The sequence below is a fragment of the Vitis vinifera genome, chromosome 11 (genome assembly GCF_030704535.1).
Source record: "Vitis vinifera cultivar Pinot Noir 40024 chromosome 11, ASM3070453v1".
NCBI lineage: Eukaryota > Viridiplantae > Streptophyta > Magnoliopsida > Vitales > Vitaceae > Vitis > Vitis vinifera.
Genome location: NC_081815.1, coordinates 16,471,863 through 16,478,760, shown reverse-complemented (window position 1 = coordinate 16,478,760; position 6,898 = coordinate 16,471,863).

The window sequence follows — 6,898 nt, the reverse complement described above, 5'->3', positions numbered from 1 at the left end:
GATATGGTGTGTTGTTATCTTTTATTTTCTCCATTAACCATAAGGTGTGAAGTGATCTTGTACCAAACAAAACTACTTTCACTTTCCATAACTAAAATGAAAGAAAGTCAACCTATTCCTACAATTGCAAAGTGAATCCAAAAATATGGTGCAGTCAATAAATGCAATTCTAATAAAATTCTTGAAAATTTTGAGAAAAAAATAGGAATGAAAGAAAATAGATAGAAAAAACAAAAGAAAAGAAGAAGTGAAGAAAAATAAAAAATAGAGAGAGAGTAGAAGAAGATTAATATCTATTCTTCATTATCTATCTTCCTCTCTTCCTAATTTTGACATTGCATAGAGTAGATAAGAAGAAACATTGCACTTAAAAGCATTATTGTAGACCCCCTCAAGTAGTATGAGTTCTTTTTTATTATTTTTATTATTTTCTCTGGCCACCCTGAGGAGGAGCCGTTCCTGGGGGCAGCCAAAGAAGATTGGAAGTGAAAGAAAACGGCTGATGAGTGAATGGTTTCAAAAGAGGAGACAATTGAGTGAAAATGGGACGGTTACAGAGATTTTTTGCAGTTTTCTTAGGGAGCTTAGATAGACAAAAGGAGGGGCAAGCTGTAGGGGACAAAGGGGCATGTTCTGCAAGCTAGCTAAAGGATTTAGAGAAAAAAAAATATTTTTTTGGGGCGGGGGAAAGAGAGAAAAAGATCTTCCTTTGGTTGTTGCAGGGAGATACGGGGTGAGCTTGAGGGAGAGAGAGATTTTTTCGGAGGGAGCTTGAGAGTGAACCAGTGAGGAGCCTTAGAAAGAGCAGGGGAGGAGCTTGTCAGTCCGATCCAGGTATGATTTCAGCACTCCTTTGTATTTTCTCATTCCAGAGTGTTCTATCTTGTTTCCTAGTAGTTTTTGGGTTCATTAGATGATTTGGTGTGGACGTCATGGGCCACTTGTTTGCTTTGCTGTGTCTACTTTTTATGTGCATGCTCTGTTAGGACCTCACGTTCCGATGTCTTTGTTTCCCTTTGGAAAACACTTGATGTATTAATCTCTCCATGAGTTTGATAAATAGAAATCCTGTTCTCACTTCTTGAGATTCTTCCACCTATATTCAGCTCACTGATCAACATGAGATAGGGCTAAAAATAACAACCTTACTTCTTTTTGTGCATGCTCTGTTTTCCCTCATTGTATCCTCTGTTTCTGGTATTCCTGGAGTGAGTATCATGTTTCGGCTGGCCGGTTGGATTGGGTTGCTTTTGAGGGAGTTCAGCATTAGGGTCTTAGGGGGCCATTATCAGGTTGCCTATTAGATGAAGAACCAGAATAAGCGACTATGGCTTCCACAAACTGCAAATTCAGGATGAAAACAGGAGCATACTGAGTGGAGGCGATGTCGAGCGAAGAAGCTCCAGCCGAAACGGTGTTGAAGGTTAGGGAACTAAAGGGAGAAAATGCAACCTTTGGACCTATTAGAGACCTTGGTTCGCACCACTACTGGCATGAAAGAGAAAGCCGATGGGGAGAGATCTTCACCATGCGCAGCCATGCCGGCTGCCAAGATGTTTCACAAGGATGCAAGGAACTTGATGTTATTGTTCTTCATGTCAAGCTTCGTGCTGTCAGAGGAAATAAGACCAAGACACCTGGTCCTGGTGCCCAGTCCACCCTCCAAGCCCCTTGCTCGTTCTAGAATGAGGATGGGGTTGCAACCCCATTTCCCACTCATTCATCCCTATTCTCATTCACGTGCAGACATCCTCAAACATTCTCCCAAGCCTTCTCATAAGATGCATATCCACTTCTTTCACTAACCTACACCACCTAATACCTATAAACCCATTCATTTTTCTTACACCTCGTATCCCAATGCCATCAAGTATCAATTTCCAAAACCAATCTCCAAAATGAAGGCTCTCAGAGCCATTGTGGTTTTCTTTTATTATTATTTTCTTGCTTGGGAATCATTACATGGCAGTTAAGTCAATGGAAGATTTTTTTGGTGGGCCATCTTGGAATATATATGCCCGTTTTCCTTTTGGTCTCACACGTTTTCACAAATTGTTTTCTTAAAATAACTTTCAAAATTTTGAATTTTCAATCACTTCAATCTTCAAATCAATTTTTCAAAAATTCTAACTTCCAAATTTTATTTTATTTTATTTTATTTTTTTAAAATGTCATCTTCAAATAAAATTTCCAAAAATTCTAGTTCCTAAATTTAATTTTTAAAATGTCATCTTAAAATAAATCTTCTTCCAAATTCAATTTCCAAATTCCAAAATTCTAATTTTCATAATTATTTATCCAATCATTATTATTTTCGTTATTATTATTATTCCATTCATTTATTTATTCACTTATTCATTTATTCAAAATTCCATCTTTAAATAATTCTTCAAATTTCCAATCTCTAAATTTAATTTCCAATTTTCAAAATTCTATTTTTCACATTATTTATTTAATCATTATTATTTTCGTTATTATTATTATTATTCTATTTATTTATTTATTTTAAAATTCCATCTTTAAACAATTTTTCAAAATTCCGACTTCTGAATTTAATTTCTAATTTAAAAAATTCCAATATTCACGTTCATTTATTTAATTATTATTTTCCTTATTTTTATTATTCTATTTATTTATTTATTTTTAAAATTCCATCTTTAAACAATTTTTCAAAATTCCGACTTCCGAATTTAATTTCCAATTTCAAAAATTTCAATATTCACGTTCATTTATTTAATTATTATTTTCGTTTTTATTATTATTCTATTTACTTATTTATTCATTTATTTTTAAAATTCCATCTTTAAACAATTTTTCAAAATTCCGACCTCCAAATTTAATTTCCAATTTCCAAAATTCCAATTTTCATATTTATTTATTTAATCATTATTATTTTTGTTATTATTATTATTATTATTATTATTATTATTATTATTATTATTATTATTATTATTATTATTTAAATTCCATCTTTAAATAATTCTTCAAAATTATGATTTCCAAATTCTAATTCCCAATTTCCAAAATTCCAATTTTCACATTTATTTATTTAATTATTATTATTTTCATTATTATTATTATTTTATTTATTTATTCATTTTTAAAATTCTATCTTTAAATCATTTTTCCAAAATTCTGATTTCCAAATTCTAATTCCAATTTCCAAAATTTTAATTTTCACATTTATTTATTTAATCATTATTATTTTCGTTATTATTATTATTTTTTTATTCATTTTTAAAATCCTATCTTTAAGTCATTCTTCCAAATTCCGGTTTCCAAATTTAATTTCCAATTTTCAAAATTCCAATTTTCACATTTATTTATTTAATCATTATTAATTTTGTTATTATTATTATTTTATTTATTTTTAAAAATTTCATCTTCAAATAATTCTTCAAAATTCTAATTTTCAAAACTTCCATTTTAAAAAAATTTCCAAGTTTTCGATTTTCATAATTTAATTTTCAAAACTCCAATTCTCAAATAATTTGCTAATTTCTTTCAAATTTAATTTCCAAAGTTCTAATTCCTTAATTTAATTTTCAAAACTCTAATTCTCAAATAATTTTAAAAATTCCAATTCTTAAATTTAATTCCCAATATTCCAATTTTCAAATAAATTTCAAAAATCCAATTTTCTCTCAAACAGTTTTAATTCCACTTCAGTTCTCAAATAATCTTCTGTTCCTCTTGATTTTAATAAGTGAGAATGAATTTTTCATAATTCCAAAATAATGGAATTTGTGATATTAATTCATGCAAAATAAATTGGGTTTTGGTGGGGGCCCTATATATGAGATTTCTCTCCTGATTGTTAATTGTTATGCCTAATGAATATTGTTTGATTTTTGTTATGATCTTGGACATACATGTGATATATTTTGTATTTGTTATTACGCACTAACTCTGTTTCATGATAACGCTTTATTACCTGCTACCAAGGTATGCTATGGCTCTCACTTTGTTCATTTATTCATTATCATGACTTGCTTATGATTTGTGATCACTTTGGTATCCATTGATTTCCTTACCAATTGACATGTTTACTTCATCTTATTAGTAGAGACCCGTTTTTAGGAACTTAGAGGGGTGCTACGGTTTTTACCGTACCTTCCCGATAAGTAACCTGACCCTTGAACCCTGACTCGATTTTTCACAGACCTACTTTTCCAAATAAGAAGTCACACTTAGGAGGTGTTTGGTACGTCGGAATAGAGAATGGAAATAATATTTTGTTTCCTTTCCTATTTCTTAGTGGAATGGAATGAATTTGATGATTCTATTTCTAGCATTTGGATGAACTTAGGAATGCAAGATTGGAATGATTATTTGTTTCCATTCCAATGTTTGATAATAATAGGAATGGAAATGAAAAAGAAATAAATTTACAATAATATCCTTACATATAATTTAAAATATTTTTTTATTTTTACTTTTATTATAAAAAAATAAAATTTGAGAGGTTTTTTGTTATTAAATAATAAGACTAAAAAATACATATATACTGAATAAATAAAAAATTAACCATAAAAAATCGTATAACCCTAATGCACAAATATTCAATTATTATTTTTATTAAAAATTTGAATAATTTGTCATGCTTAAGTAGTTATAAAATTATATTTTTCAAAAAAAAATTATTTATTATAATATAAAAATTCTCAAAGCTAGCAAATGTTTTTCCTATTTTCAAAAGAGGAAATAAAAGAATTCAAATTTATTCTAATTTTCAACAAGTATCATATCCGATAAAATCCATAACCTTAAAAAATTTTAAATATTCGTTTTTTTTTTATCAAAATTTTAAATAATTTGTCATGCAAAAAAAGCTATAGAATTATATTTTACTAAGAAAAAAAAAGAAAAAAAAAATATAAGAACATATAAATTGTCAAAGCTACCAAATACTTATTTCTTATTTGCAAAAAAGGAAATAAAAAAACACAAACTTCATTCTAGTTCTCAATATAAGTACCATATCTACTAAAATCTACAACTAGTATATCCTCCAAAATTAAGTCATCAAATCAATAAAAAAGTTCATAGGAAATTGATGAAACAAAATCCAACCTAAAATTTCTATCAATCCAACCTAAAGACAATAAATCAACAAGGATGTAACATGGAGATTCATGGGGTTTGAAGAAGTTGTTTCGCCCATTCAACCTTGAGATCTTCATCTAAATTGAACAAAAGTTTGACTTTCATTGGGTCACTCATAATAATTTGACTTAACTTAAATATGTCCAATCTATTAAGATTAGGAAGTTTCTCCAACTCACCAACCACTCTATTTTCCTTTTCCGTCTATTTTTGTTTGTTTTTTTCTTTTTATTTTTTTTCCTAACCATTAAAAATTTTCAATATTGTAAACACATGAAATCAAAAAATCTTTTTCCAACCATTTCAATTTTTCTCTCCAGTTTCCATTAATACAAGATAAAGAAACATCAAAGATTCCAAACATAAATTAATAAAAAAAAATTAATCGATTTATAGAGAAGAAGAAACACATATAAAGAAGTAGAAGAAGAAAGAGAAAATAAGGTAAACCTGATCGAAGATGTAGAAGGGAGTTTTCAGAACCTAGTTGCAGCAAACAATGACGAATCCTAGATCCAACAATCAAAATGAACATCCAAAACCCTATAAATTAGAAATTGATTTTTTTTTTTTAAATATCGTGGAAGGTTTAATTGATTCAATTTGGAAAAATCACTTGTTGCAGAGAATTGGATGATGAGTGGGTCTCTAGCTTTGCAAGAAGATAAGAAGTGGATGATGAATGGATTTCTACCTTTGCAAAGAAGATAAACATCGGGTTTGAAGAACAAGATAAGAGGGTAAAATAGTAATTTAGGTTATTTTATATTATCAAATAGGTTTAATGAATCAGAATACCACCTACTTTTAATGAATGCAAATCCGACTCATAAGTTGGATTTGATTTCTGCTGGAATAATTTTTTATTTTATTTCCGCCTTCTTAACATTTATCCAAACATAGGAATAAGGGAGAAAAGGAATGAGATGTCTATTCCCACTCCCTATTCCCGTGTACCAAACACCCCCTTAGGGTTTTTCTTTCTTATTTTGTTTTCCTTTTTAAAAAATAAAACAAAAATAAGTGGCGACTCCAAGTCTTTTTCTAAAAATCAAATTTTCACCAAATAAATGAAAAAAAAAAACGAGTTTTGCCATCGAGTGGGAACACATCGAGCGAAAATGCAGGGTCCACAATTACATTTTGATATTAAAATTAATTCAACCTTTAATGGAGTCACACATGCACTAGAATTTATATTTACCCTCGACTTCTCCTAAACAAAAATATAGATGAATGATGACTTATTTGGATTTTATAATTGCAAAGCAACTTTGAGTTCTACATCTAACCTTTTCAAGACTTGAATGCAAAGCATGAATCAACACTAAGACATGGCTCCCAAAAATTCTCCATGCTATGCTTGGTTTCAAGAAAATACAAGGGAAAAAAATATAAAGTATTTTTCATATTAAAACCAAATATGACACTCATCCTATGTTTGTTTCTCGAAAAATTTGAAGAAAATATAAAAGGAAGGAAACAACAGTAGAAACAAAGAAAACATAGTAAAGTTGCCAACTTATGAACTATATATTTAGACCCTAAGTTAAGGAACTTCAAAATTTTAGAGACTTTTTCTTTTGACTTTAGTCCAATCTAACTTGAAGTAGCTGGGAAGAAAATGCAAAACTTAGAGAAATCTCATACTAGATCTAAGGCTGAATTGGATGTGAGTTGTGATTTCACTACCATCATCTCAACTCAAAATCCGACCCTAATATATAAATATCATTGTTCATGCAAGTCTATTAATATTCTTTCTTTTAATGCAAACTTAGAATTTTTTATT